This window comes from Protomyctophum bolini (genome assembly GCF_963924005.1).
Source record: "Protomyctophum bolini genome assembly, chromosome: 3".
Classification (NCBI taxonomy): Eukaryota; Metazoa; Chordata; class Actinopteri; order Myctophiformes; family Myctophidae; genus Protomyctophum; species Protomyctophum bolini.
In genome coordinates this window covers 18,340,502-18,355,341 of record NC_137864.1, presented here as the reverse complement: position 1 = coordinate 18,355,341, position 14,840 = coordinate 18,340,502, and the positions used below count along the sequence as shown (strand labels likewise).

Here is a 14,840-nt window from a genome sequence, read left to right as displayed (position 1 = left end):
GTAAACAGATAGGCCTACATGGGATTTGTATTAAACTGAAATATAAACACTGTAGTGTGTAACATTTTTCTTTCTCATCAGTCATCATTGCAGCCAAAATGGTTTTAATACATCAGTTTTGTGTAGTAGGCCTACTTCTTTGCCCACCCACATTCCATTTCTGCAGCAACTCAAAATGGCCACCCTTGTTGCTATGCTGAGCATGCTGAGCAACAAGCTAAGCAGACAAGTCAGAATAGCTATACAAAAGTAGATATACAAACCTCCCCCATATACTTTTTGGTTAAAACGTAAAACATTCTGTAAATATTTTCATATTTGTGGATTAATATTTACCCGTTTATAGTTCAAAGAAAGCTGAACCAACTACTCATCTCTGACCTCCTGGATTTTTTAAATCGACACGATCGCTTATCTAAATTGCAATTGTGAACCTCAATGTAGGCCTATATGGCTCATCTAATCTGAATTTATGGCTCCATTGCTTGACACAGAGTAGAGCAACAGCCAGGTGGATGCATGAAATGGAGTAACGGCTGAACACTGCATGTCCTACTTACCGTATCTGCTTTAACACTGGTAATCAAATGCATTTGATCAGATGACAACATATAATTTTTCATCAATCTTCCCAGTTAAGAGGCTGAACCATGAACAGCGAGAGTTTAGCCTGTGTTCCAATGCTACTGCGCACAGTGCGCATTCATCCCCTCCCCCGCTCACACTGGCTGCTGAATCTGGATTCACTGCAGCAACACAAAATGGCCACCATGATGTTTTGCTGTGGCCGGCCTACCTCAGCTCTGGTAGCTAAAATTATATCAGGCACCCTTCGTATTGGAGCCTTCGTAAGGGCCGCACGTAAGAACCTGCGCAAGGTTCTCTTTGGAAACGCGCCCAATATCAGTATAATTTCAAGTTACAGCAATGAGGCATTATTTTGAACTATATGTCAGTTTCACACGTGCACATTTCTTACTAGCTCCCAAGCAAATCGTGTGTGCATTCATTGATTTATTGCGTGAGCAGTGGAGGACTAAGCTTACCGTTTTAACGGTTTGCCATTTTTAACATAGCCTGAACTAATTAATCACATCATGTCATGTCATGCTACGTACATGATAGCTGTGCAATATTTTACAAAATTGATTACTTTTAGCAATTGCTAGTTCAAAAACCACACGTTTATGCTATGATTCTTGCCAGTCTTTACGTTTCTCTATTCACCCCTACATTGAATCATGATTCTGACCTAGCATAGTCAGGTAATATCGGCGTTCTACTCAAGTTCCAGATCATCTGAAATCTCACAGGCACGTGTGAATGATTTTCAACTGCTGAATAAATACATGTAATTAAAAATGACGTCATTCATCTCACTCCATGGAGGAAACCACAGAACTCAGCAGTCAGCAATCAATGACAGATTTGATGTTCCATGTTGATGTTCCAACCATATCTAGACAAAGTCTTGAATATTTGTACTATAGGCTATTGATGAAGATCATTTAAAAAATAAATAGCTGAAGGACTCCCGTAGCAGCTCAAGGACACCAGGAAGAGGAAAAGCAGATAAATAAAAAACACCAGGAATAAATCCATATTCTTATTCAGCAGATTAAGATAAATAACCCATTCCCCAGGGAGTGAAACCAGTCTCATTTTTTAAAACAGCCTTCACTTCACTTTCGTTCAGTACTTGAATATGAACCCGATTGTTTTCTCTGGCGTAGCCTACTGGGTAAATTTCCTATTCAACTAAAATTAACATCTATAAGTGCCCCTCACCCCCCTTCCTTTGCATACAGGGAGTAGCTATGAAAAGCATATTTGTGTGCATTTTCTATATGATCAGTTTTACACCTGTTGTATCATGATAATATTCCCACTGGACAAGAAGTAGGTCGGGAGTGGCTTATTGTCAGTATCAGCCGGTAACACGCGGGAGTCTATCCCCGTTACAATGCGCTACGCGTAAATTAAATTCAGTCAAGCTGTCTTCAAGGTCCAAGAGTGGGGAGGTGTGGTTTACTTTGACGTTTGGGCGGCTAACATACGGTAATATTTTGTCTGTCCAGGTGGATATTTTTCCTAGATTATTTATTAAACTAGACGAAATTTCTTACAATACAAATAAATACATATTAGATAATATGCCATACTATCTACTAATTATATGGTTCCTAAAAAAAATACAATACACAAATGTTCTCTGTCTCCGGCAAGCAATTGTCAAAACTAATTCTTCAAAAGATATACACTGTATGACTAAACTAACGCTTTACCAGACCAATGCTGCCTAGACTGTAGGCCGTTCTCTGAGTCTAGGCCCTAGAGAACGTGCACGTGATTTGTTTCCCAGTAGTTGAAGGCAGAGGGAGAGGGAGAAAAGGGAAGGGAAAGGGGAGGGGGGATGTGTGGGCCACAGTCACACATCCCCCCTCCCCTTGTGTGGCTGAGCCAGCAGCCACATCTGAATCAGGCGCAGAGTGATCCTTAGTTTACAGAAACACAGCACAGCTGAGAGAAACCATTCCGGTGTCAACAAAAAGCCACCAATCTCTACCAAGCCACAACCAACTATTCTGGTGTAAAATATCCATTTAACCTGGAATTCCCTGATTCGATACAAAGATGTATGTGTCCTTGTGAAATGTGTCTGTATCTGGGGACACGCACTTTCACTAAATATTGTATATATTAATATTAACTGATTCCCAATTCCAAAACAATTCATAAATGTAAGCACAACTGATTTTAATCAGTTCGCGTAAGCTCTAGCTAGCTCCGCGCAAGCAGAAATGGAAACACAGAACGCCAGCACCCCTCCCCCACTCTAGCACAGTCTGTTGCACATACTCGGTTTCCAGCATGGACTAAACCATTCCAGCAGAAGGGTGCTCCATCCAGGGAAGGAGCTAGAAAATTAATGACAGGTTCAACCAGCATTAATTCTCTAGACTCATGCTAAAATGCTAAGTTAAACACTATATTGCACAAACTTGAGAGGAAATGAATGTTTACATGGATTCCATTCATTAAGTTTGGGGATATAATGTTAAGCTTGACCATGAAAAACAATCCGATTATTTATTTATGTTTTTCCACACAGCCTATGGATTATTTGTGCCCTAGTTAAGGAAAAAAACTATAATTTCACATGGCACCAACACTGCCATTGTTCATTGCCACGTTTGCTAAGAATGTGTGCTGTTCGCTACCTAGCAGTAATATTACAGCACTCTACAGTTTGGGGCGATTCTAGGATGAGTCTCTAATGAGGAGGTGAGATGCCCTCAGTGCCTTGCAAACGTGTGCAACGCTCCTTATAAATCTGATTTCACAGTATAACAATTAATACATGAATTAAAACTTCTCTATATCCTACTATAAATTACGCAAATATCTGCATGTTTTGTTTTGTCGGTGCTTCGTTTTTCTGCTCCTCATCCATCTCTCCCGCAAAATTTGAACGCTTTTTGGATCATATATCGTATAAATTAAAACGATCGCAATGTAAGCTAGCAATGTAAAGTAACGTTTTTTTAGTGGATTGTTTCCGGGTCGTGGGTTTCAGAGTAAAAGCGACCAGACATGGCCGCTTTTACTCTGGCACCCCAGAACTGATTGTGATAATCCGTCTGACATTTCGGTTACATTTTTGACTGCCACCGTGTGGCCACCAGCGATATCCGCCAGACGGATGCAGTGAGCTTTTACTTCCGTTTTTTTGCTAGCTGAAAAGCAGAAGAAAAATTGCTAACGCTAACATTAGCACACGTTAGCTATGTTTCTCCAGAAACGTTAATATTGTAATGGCGATGCAGTGTAAAATCTGAAATGTAGATTTTTAGCTTGACAGTTTATTATCCATATAAAGCGATTAAAATGCAATATCGCATATTTGGCAGCTGACGGGGGTGTTAATTAAAAGCTGTGACATGTATTTGGCAGGTAAAGTGTATTAAGGGCATTTATGTGAAACAATATTTAAAACATTTTAGGCATTTGTGTTGCCAAATAAGGAACCGCACTTCCACAAACAAGGCCAAAACAAGCAACCTCACCTTGAAATACAAGTAAAAACAAACCGTGATATGGCCATATGCCTAATAAAAATAGATAGATGCGTCGGGCTTCACAGCAATATTCCAGATCAATCCAATTAAGACTTACCAATAGTTGTGGACCCGCTGAGATGGTGTCCAAGTAGGAATTAAACCTAGATGCCCCTGTAAGGTCAGCTACCTGGGTGAATGTCTAATATTGCCGATAGAGCTCAGTGGAATCTGTCTATCTTAGAGGTAGTTGACACTCTGGTTAAAGATGAAAGAGAAAGTAATGTGAGTCTTCAATTGCCTTTATGTCTTAGGCTGCGTTGCTTGTGTCATTACGGTAATGTCATTCATATCCTTATTTGGAGCCCCCGATATCAATCATGCCCAAAGATAGGGTCAAGGATGTCAGACTTGAGTAGGTCAATTATCTCCAGATATGGGGATGTCTGGATGAGTAGGTCGGTTATCTCCGTTTAACTTTATGGGGTTCTAGGCATCCAGACCATGCATGGGACCATAGAGCTCAGGTGTATTTGGGGTTCATGCGACGTATTGCGTCGTCTCACATGCGCAGTAGTGTCACATCCATGCACAACCCGTGCGGAAGCGTTTGTGTCGAGCCCATTGGACAAAACTACTTCCACTAGAACGGGATTGCAGCGAAAATGATCCAAGCACTCATTCCATAAGTTCACTCCAGCACTTCTATCCAGCAGATCCAGCATGTACAGTAGCAGTATGCAGAGGCCACGTGATCATAACCAGATCATAGCCAGCAGGCAGCACACAGAAGCAATACACAGCATAGAGACTTAAATAAGTGCTGTATCGGATGGGTATTGGTATCGGTATGGATGCTGCCATATCGGTATCGGATCGGAAGTGAAAGATCTCAATCGCTGCATCCCTATGAATTTCTCCAGCAACTCTCAACAAAACAAGGCCAAACTCGTAAATAAGTGGACATGGCAACAATGTTCACTGAACAGTTTTGCCACCGGTTGAGGAATAAGAATGCAGGCATGGGTGACGGGATATTTACAATACAAGTTGCATATTCCCACAGGAACAGCGGGTAAATTGAAGGCATTTCAAGTAGGAGGGAACAGTATGCGAGTGTCTCAATATTATGGTGCAAGATGTCACGTTGCCTTTAAGCTAAGCTTTGTATGATATTAGTGATACAACATTTTCATTCCCCAGTTTCACAATGACTATCCCTCCAGTCACCAGCCTCAAAGGTGAAATTCCTGCAGGTGGTGACGTGGGTCTCTTCGAAAATTGACCCCACTTCACTCTACATGCCAACAGCACCACCACCAGTTAACCAGGGTGGTCAAGTAAGAACTCCTGGAAGCAGAAGACACCCTGACCATCACCACTATGCGGTATGCACCTCTGTAGATTAACATCTATGAAACATCCAAAGATGTGTTTGAAAAATGCATGTCTGACTCCAGATGAAATGCAGAATGAACCAGTAATATCTCAAGTCTGGGATCAGTGCACGCTGCATCATTCTCACCACAGATCTGAAATGTCTCCATGTCCTTGAGATGTTGAACCATTATGAAAGACAAGATGTCTCTAGCCATACATACAACTACCATACAACGGGAGGTTGTATTACCTCTGGGACTTTATTCATTTTTTAGCATGATTGCTGTTACAGTTGGTCTTGCCTTGTGGTATAGCATAGTAGAGCTTAACCATGGAGATGATTAGTGATAGCTTCACCTTATGACATGCCTTACAAAAGATAAATTCACTGGACAATTAACAATTAATAACTATCCATCTATAACAGGAATCTCTGTCCATCTTTGTATATTTCTTTGATGACCCAGGGATGCGTTAACCTGACTCCACAAGATTGAAGAAGCTTGCTTCACACCCATTTCACAAACTACTTCCATCTGGGCTCAGTGAAGCCCAATCACTGAAGAAGGTGGGCCTTTAAAAAAAAAGCTAATTGGCAGGTGATTAGCAGATCCCACCCGTAGCTGCCGCTGACAACTGGCATGGTCATTGTGACGGGCATTCAACCCAGAACGATTGTTGCCCTTGAGGGGAGATGCAAGCAGCATTTGCTATAGCAATATTTTGGCCTTACAACCCAGATATCGTTGCGTTAACTTCTCACCACTTTGGCGGGTCCTACTTCCAGGGAACCAGTTCCATTTGAGTAGTATTTTATATGGTCCTTCGAGCCGGATTATGGTGTACTGCAGTAACCGGATGTGGAAATCCTCTATTAATGGTGGTAGAACAGCTCTCCGAGGAAGGAAGCTTGTGTGAACGTGGAGTGGAAGAAAGGCAGCCGGAGTCTGGATAGAGAAGGCTAGACAGCTGCAGGACAGATACATTAAGAGTGTTACAGCAGCAAGTGAAAGAACTGGTCTGGGAAACCTCTCTCCTCCAGGGGCTGTCGGTACTGGCTGTCAGATGTTAGTACAGCCTAGCCCCTAAGTACTGGGACCACTATCTCCATCAGTGCTACAGATGCAGGAGAACCATTGTGATACCCATCCGTCAACGGGGTGGCAAGGGTTTCAATTTTCAGTTCTTTATGACCTACCAGAACATTGAAGAAAGAAAGCGGTATTGCCCATATTGGGTGGCGGTGTGCTTTTAATGGGGTGGCCTGTAGGGCCAACGTATACTGTTCCAAGCCTTCTTGATATTGTAAAGATTTCCACAAGAAATCTGGGGGTGGCTGTAACGAAGGCTCTCACTCACTCTCACAAAAGTTCCATATATGGAGACGACAGAGACATCTAGTGCTGGCATCAGGTCAATGTAGACATTGTGACAAGCATTCAGCTGACCCTATGTGGATGTTGCCCTTTAAGGGAGATGCAAGCAGCATTTGCTACGCTCCTCCATCGCCTTCTATACGAGTCAGCGATATTTTGGCCTTACAACCCAGATATCGTTGTGTCAAAGATTTAGACATCCCGGTTAAGTTCTCACTGGACACCACTGCGGTACTGCAATTTCGTGTCAGAAATAAATTTATCACAATGTATTTCTATCAGAGATGCATTAATCAGATGGTTATTCTGTCAGAAAGACATTTATCACACTGTATTTCTATTTCTTGCCCCTATATTTCCAAAGCAGCATAGGGCTGATTTCACCCTGCTGCATATTATAGGACAGCCATTTTGTAGCTTCATGTGACTACAGGAAACATGTCGTTACCCAAGTCACCAATAGAGGGTGCTAATCTGAACTACAGTGCAGATTTAGACATCCCGTTTAAGTTCTCACTGGACACCACTGCGGTGGGTCCTAAACCTATGGAACCAGTCCACGTTGAGTAGTATTTTATAGGTAGTGTATGCATCGGCTTCACCGATTGGTCAACTCAACCGACCAGCTACACAGATTGGCCAAGCCGGGTCTTGTCTGGGGCACTACATCTACCCCTTCAGTTCTTGGGAGCATCTCCTCACACTTCACACTACGCCGATCACGATACACACAACGAAGCACGTCTTTCATGTCCCTTGCGCGAGAACAACCTCCATCATGTCCTGCCGACTACACCAGATGTAGTGATTTAGACCCGAGCTGTGATTGAACCTCAGTCGCCCACTCGGCAAACCGATTGTGCCATTTCTAGGGCATTTTATCAACATTCTGGATTTTTTTTTGCAGGAACAGCAAAATCAATTGATTGAACGCCAATCAATTGATTGAATGCTCTGAATGGCCGACAGTTAATCAGGTGTTCCACAGACTAAATCAATGTCAAACTTTTCCAATCAATCACTGCATCATTAAGAGCATGTAAACAACTTTCCAAAAGGTTGCTTGCCAAACTAAAATGTGTTTAAAGGTCACATTAAGCAACAAAATCTGTGTTTACATTAATCACCATTTTCCCTGATGAAACAGATTCAGTATAAATACATTATTAATTTATTGATAAATGTAACCTTTTATTGAGTATAAATTAAATAGTTATTAAAAACACATAATCATCTACCAAATTGTTATGAAAGTAAACTCATGAGATTAAAAACTTTGTTTAGTAAAATCCAAAAGTTTAAGTTTCAGCAGGGGTTTAGATAGATACTTTATTGTTTTAAGACTGGTGCCCATGTTCCATGTTCCACATTTTTCCATGAAAATATTTATTGTCTTTAGTTGCTGAATGTTAATACATTCAAAATGGCACACCTGGAGTCAACTACTGTGACTTTAAACAGACAAAATCAGTTGTCAAGTTGACTTAAAAACCTCTTAAAGTCTTTCTTGTAGCAAAAACGTAAGAGTAACTAAAATTAATTGGACAGCCAACCAATGCTGCACAATTCTCTCAATGTAGTTCATTTTATTGAAGGCCTTGCCTATACCGTCTCTTGCACTCATCTGTGTGAATTCAATTGCTGGGTTCTTTTTTCAAAATCGATTGGGATCACAGTGCCAGTAAACAAGTTAATATGGGGTGGCTTTTGGCTACCTACAGCTCACACTGCAGTTCTAAATGCACCACACTGCAACGCGTTGTGAGCTTGTAGATCAGCTATTATCTGTGCCCGACACCGGCATGCAACCAAGTATAAATCGTGCCTTTACTTTCACCTTCAACAGACTGTGAAGACAAATAACGACTATAATTGTTGCCTCGAGTAGCGAGCCCACTGTAGTCTTTATTTCCGTGACCGTTTTCCTGCTCGGCTGTAATGTCAACCAGGAGTCAGTAGGAAGACAGAGCTGTGACATCATGTGTACCCTGGCAAGACCTACGCTGTAGACTAGAGCCTATCATTTGTTTGGGCGGAAGTTGCGCCCAAGGAAATTACGTTGATGCTTTACAAATCAGTTTACATTCTCCGCGAATGAAACAAGTGTTGTGATTGGTCGGGAAAATATCGTATCCGGGGGAAATACATCTAACGGATGTTCCGGAGGATACATCCGCCAATAGCTTCTCTGCCTTTCGTTGTGACCAGGCTTTTCTTTTCGCAGATAAGTAAGCCTGGGACCAAGGCTACATCATGTGAGTCAATACGTCATCATTGAGTACAGAGCTACTCAAGCCTACACCGTTTCTTCTTACAGTAACCTATGACATCACTGTATACTAATAGTATACAATTATTACAATATTCATACTGTTCCTGTCAATCTGTGAACTTAACTAATTAGTAGGGAAAAGTATGTAAACTTAAGTAACATACTAGCATTTATTGAAAATTCAAAAGCGCCTTACGTAAAATAGGAAGAAAAAAAACTTGTGTGAAGTGAGGGGCGCTCTTATCATTCCGGCCAATCACTTTTGGCATCCTCACTTTTCTGTCCTCACTTTTTGAGGGGCTATATTCAGCTATTAGAGTATGTTCTTCGTCCTACACAAACATTAAATTCCCATTGACAATGAATGGACACTTTTACACCTTACGGGGCGAGGCTTCCCTCTCCTACCACTCCCTCCCCACTTCAATCCATACCTCCTGTGTTCTAATCCTACTTGCGCCACTATTTTTGTGCCAACTGCAAACAACTTATTTTGGCGATAAAGTAAAAATTTAGACTGCGATACAGGTTAGGGTTATGGTAATGCAGTTACCACACTGCAATTTCCTGTCAGAAATAAATTTATCACAATGTATTTCTATCAGAGATGCATTAATCAGATGGTTATTCTGTCAGAAAGACATTTATCACACTGTATTTCTATTTCTTGCCCCTATATTTCCAAAGCAGCATAGGGCTGATTTCACCCTGCTGCATATTATAGGACAGCCATTTTGTAGCTTCATGTGACTACAGGAAACATGTCGTTACCCAAGTCACCAATAGAGGGTGCTAATCTGAACTACAGTGCAACAACCAAATGGCACTAAAATAGATCCACACTCAGACCATGTATAATGCCGCAAGGAGAGAAAATGGCAGACATTTTTTCAGCCACAGGCATGCATCAGTTTTGATTGTTGCCATGGTAATCAATATCAAACCAGAAATCACTGGTGTGCATCAGTTTTGATTGATATCAAACTAGTAATCAAATGTTATTGATGTACTTGCGCAACACAAGTACAGGGTGCTATCGCACACGTACGTTTTATTATTATTTATTTAGCAGTTGTATATCACGACAACGGTGGTGGGGGGGGGGGGGGTGCACAACCAACCCTCACGGTGCACCTGATGGTTGGTTGACACCGAAGTCTCGACTGAGGAATAAGGCTTGACACCGAAATTACCAGAAGTTTTTTTTTTCTTTTTTAACTGCCAGTCTTGACTGAGGTGGTTAGATGGTCTGGTTAGGGGCCCCCTTATGCTCCCCTCCCCCTGTGACGCAGGGACTGGCTTCCAGGTGTACTAGTTCCAGTATCACTGCAAGACAAAGGCACTATTTAATAATCTGGATGTTGCACAATGTGCGACAACGCTAATAAACCAATACAATTCTTCTTTCCGAGTGAAAACATTAAAGGACAATCAAAGGTGTTCAGTGTTCACATTCCCACTCAAACTCACTGACCTGTTTCAAAGTATCGATCTAGTACTCAAAAATAACAGACCACAGAATGAATCAGAATGTAGTATTTGTGTAATAAATAAATAAATAAATAAATGTCAAGCTTTGACAAGCTCATTGGTAATTTGCACCGAAGCTTTGAATTAAAACAAATAAAAAATGTTTTCAACAACAGCCTTTGAAATTCAATGTACAGTCAATATATCAATTCTCATTGATCGACAATACAGCATATGCAAATTTGAGGCCTTTCAAAATCAGAACACAACAGCGGCCATTAGGCATTCATAAGCTGAAGCAAACAAACAAGTGGGAGGAGCATTTCGAGTCTGTTCTTGGTTTTCTGCTGTGGAGAAAGCAGAGTGTCGGGTTACCAGTGTCCCACGTGAGCAGTCACACTAGACAAAGTGGGGGAGGGGAAACTACTAGAAGCAGGTCTGTACCATGTCCTGCTAGTCCGTAAAGTCTACACAGCTCAACAGTGTGTTTGTGGGACAAATTAAGTCACAGTTGAAATCCCATTGAATGATGCATAACCTAAGCTTTAAGTTTAAGTCTGTGGACTCTCAAACAAAAATGAAAAAAAAAAAAATCTTTAGTGGAGACAGTGTCTTAAACATATGCATTTTTCTTAACATTTTAACATCTTTTTTAATAAATAAATAAATAGGCATACCGTATTTCAGCCTAGAAAACAGGACTAAGAATGACTAGGAGGGGGGGTGAAACAGTTCAGCTCTTTAAGCCACACCCCCTTTCTAGACCAGAGCTGCATGGAAAAGTACTGCAGGAATGTACCACTGTAGGCTTAGAGGGGTGCAATGTTCAGAACACTAAAGTTGCTCAACATGAGTGAGCATACCTTTCTTTTATTTATTTAATGACTCCAATTGAATATCTGTCACTCTACAAAACAGCAAATATACAGGAAGTGATTTGTGGCCATTCAATGTTTGTGTTTACACAAACCCTCAAAGCTGGACATAGGAGGGGCTAGCGCCCCTCAAAAATAAAGTTAAACTAAATTTATATTAAGACACCTGGTAGAAGAAAAAAAGAAGATTTATTTTGCACTCCTCCTGGTTTTGGTTGTTTTAAAAGATAAAACTAGCAACCTTTTGGGCAGAATTGACACTTTCTTTGTCTCGTCTGTCTCTCGATATGCCCAAATATGGAGATGACTGACATGGCATTGACGTCATGTTGTTTAATATCATGAATATAAAAGCAGTGTGAAAGTATGGACAAAAAAATAAATAAACCGCAAGCTGTATTTGCATTCACTTCTTCACAAAATATGGAAAGCGTATGCATCGTTACAGTTGATGTGGTGTCACTGAACCATGTAACATTCATTTTGAACAGAGCTGGATGAAACCAACTGTAAAGCTAATTAGCGCTAACGAAATGCATATTTTGTACGCCAACTGCCAAATACATCAGCTAGCTTCCAAGTCCTTCCTGCTTGATTCTTGACCAGCAGGGGTCACTACAGACATGTTATCAATCTTGTGTTGTAGGCTACTGTACTTCCATGTGCTTTCACACGCAAACTGTTAAAGGACGACTTCAACCATTTTCAATGTATCTTCATATAATTGGTCCTCACTAATGCTCATTATAGCATTGTAAAAATGCTATCGCGTTATTTATTTATTTAAATACAAAAAATAATTAAATCTTGTTTGAAAAAAGTCAAACGATGATGTCACTGGTAGACTGGAGTGTCCACAGCTCTCCTAAGACACAGACCAAGTAGGACAAAAATACAATTTTATTAGCGAGGATATGAAGATAAGTTGAAAATGGGTGAAGTCGTCCTTTAATAAAGTATTCAACCCACCAACCAATCAACCTTACCGACTTGCAATCAAAATGCAAATATAGACTACTACTCAATAATAAACTATGCCCATTTGTCATTATCCTCCTTAGTTTGCAACAGACTACTGCACAACACATATCCATGGCATGATGCACCCTGCCTTGTTGTTTATTCACATGCTAAGCCAATGCTAATATGCTAGCATGCAAGCAGCTTACTGATAGGTTACTCACCGGGTGTTGAACCACAGTGTTGAACGAGCGACGGTTCCCCGCGAAATCGCGTCAGTGCACGAACTCTCTCCTCCTCTTGCACACTTCCGGAGCCTGCATTCAAAACGTGACAGTTCGAGATTACAGAGCGGAGTGGTTTGGTGTTGCTGCAGTGAGGAGGAGAACTCGTGAATGATTATGACTAGTGCATCAAAATAAAACAACCTTACCGACGCGACGGTGCATTCAAGAGCTGTTCCGGCGTCGGACTCTTCTCGGTTCTCAGTGCACACAACACGGCTCGGTCCTGTCGGCACAGAAACAGACTCCTCCTCTTTTCGTCCTGAGCGCGCCGGTGGCCAGACGTCAGGCAGCCAGGCAGCCAGGCAGCAGTGGGGGGAGGAGGGGGGCTGGGGCTGTTACAGGCACGCCAGAGAGAGAGAGGCAGAGAGCAGAGCGAAAGAAGAGCAGTCCAGACTCCACAGGAAAAACAACACGTGTAGATGTTTTCCCCAACCAACTTTTTAGTCTCAGTCTTGGCCGATCCTGGTGCCGAAGCAGTTAGATCTGACAAGGTGAGTATTTGGCAGTTAGGACGTGCTCTTCGTTTCTGGACGGGTCGTCTACGTGAAAGTTGTTATGTAGGGTTTCTCTGACGACAACCCTAGTTGTGACTGTCTAGCTAGCTAGACGGCTGAAACACCCTCCACACAGACCGAAACGTCGGTCGATCGCGCCGATGGGGAGAGGAAAAAAAGGGCAGAAGCAACTTGTGTGGGGAGGGGGGAAGGGCGCAGTTTGTGAAGAGAAGAAAAAAGACGGGGGAGGGGAATCGGTCAATGGGAGGAGCCTAAAGAACAGCCTGAACACTTTGTCCTCCTGAAACTGGCATGGAGAAATCGGTTCGGCCATAACCGATGTCAGTCTGAATAATGCAGACTGTGAACTTAACTAATTAGTAGGGAAAAGTATGTAAACTTAATTAAGTATATACTAGTCTTTATAATGCAAAAGCACCTTGTAGTCTCAAAGAGAAGTAAACATATGGTACAATGCATTTGTAATATAACATCTAATGCTTTTCTGCTTTGCTGTGTTAAATTTGGTGGTCAATCCATATTCTCATAATAATAACTTTTTCAGCCTTTGTAGTAATGCGTAGCCTATTATATAAGGACAGCCATTTTGTTGCTTCATGTTTGACTAAAGGAAGCATGTAGTTACCCAAGTCACCAATAGGGGGTGCAATTTGGTAATGTTCTCCACAAATGTTACTGATCAATTGTACTCATCTAGTTGATACAAATGTGGGATAGGGGTGATTTTTCCAGATTCACTATCTTACAACGAAAAAAGCATGTAAATGAAGAAAAAATAAAACTAACACATTTCAATAAAAGCTTTTGAAAACAAAATGTGGCTGCCCTGCGCACGAACACACAAATTGCACACAAGACAATGGACGTGTACACTTGGAAATCATACCAGGTAACTTTCTATACAAAGATTGGTAGGCTACTTATACAGTGATCGCACGAGAATGGTACGCATATCTCTGCATAGTCTGCAGTAGGCATAGGATTTCTGGGAAAATGGTATGATTTTATAGTTTGATGACACTCAGTGGCAAGGAAATAATTACGAATATGCTTCTTTGGTGATCAATACCTCTGATTCAGTCTAATAAAAGCCCAGGGTGACATTCATGTTTGTGTGTTTTAAATTGTCATACTATTGTCTAGGATCGCCAAATTCAACATATTGACTTATTTCCCAATAGTGGACCAGTATTATAAATTAACTGAGCAGATTCATGTGTCAATAATAGATAATTAGGGTCGGCTATCACGGGTGACCATGATCCCAACAAAATTTGCCTCTGTAATAGTGTAATAATGACCATGCCTAACTGTGTAATCATGGCTGCTTCGCCGCTATTGGTCAACACAGAGAACAATGTAAACGGACGTGAGCGCGTCTATAGAGACTGCGCAGTGTTTTTGGCAGACGATACCAGCCGTAGAGACTAGACTAGAGAGCATTCAGTCTCCTCTCCGCCAGTGGCCGTCTGTGCCGGCACTGATTATGTGCTTGCCAGTGGCCTCCCTCCTTTAAAGTCACACCACTTATTTTTCCTCCACATAATGTAGACACAGCTCTGAACATACAGTGTAGACTGCATTGACCTACTGGCACTTCTTTATCTCATATTGTTTGCGAACACTAGTCTATCTCTGTACTGTAAC

At 41.5% G+C, this 14,840-nt stretch overlaps 1 protein-coding gene across 1 annotated transcript in view; it reads right to left on the bottom strand.

Annotated features, from left to right (window-relative positions):
* Nucleotides 1–13,344, bottom strand: part of atf7ip (activating transcription factor 7 interacting protein) — a 40,150-nt gene extending 26,806 nt beyond the window's left edge. Inside the window, exons 1-2 of the mRNA XM_080757240.1 lie at nt 12,825–13,344; nt 12,616–12,708 (exon numbers count right to left, since the gene is read on the bottom strand). The gene's annotated coding sequence lies outside the window, so the exon portion shown is untranslated. The remainder of the gene's footprint in view (nt 1–12,615; nt 12,709–12,824) is intronic.
* Nucleotides 13,345–14,840: the final 1,496 nt, after the last annotated feature.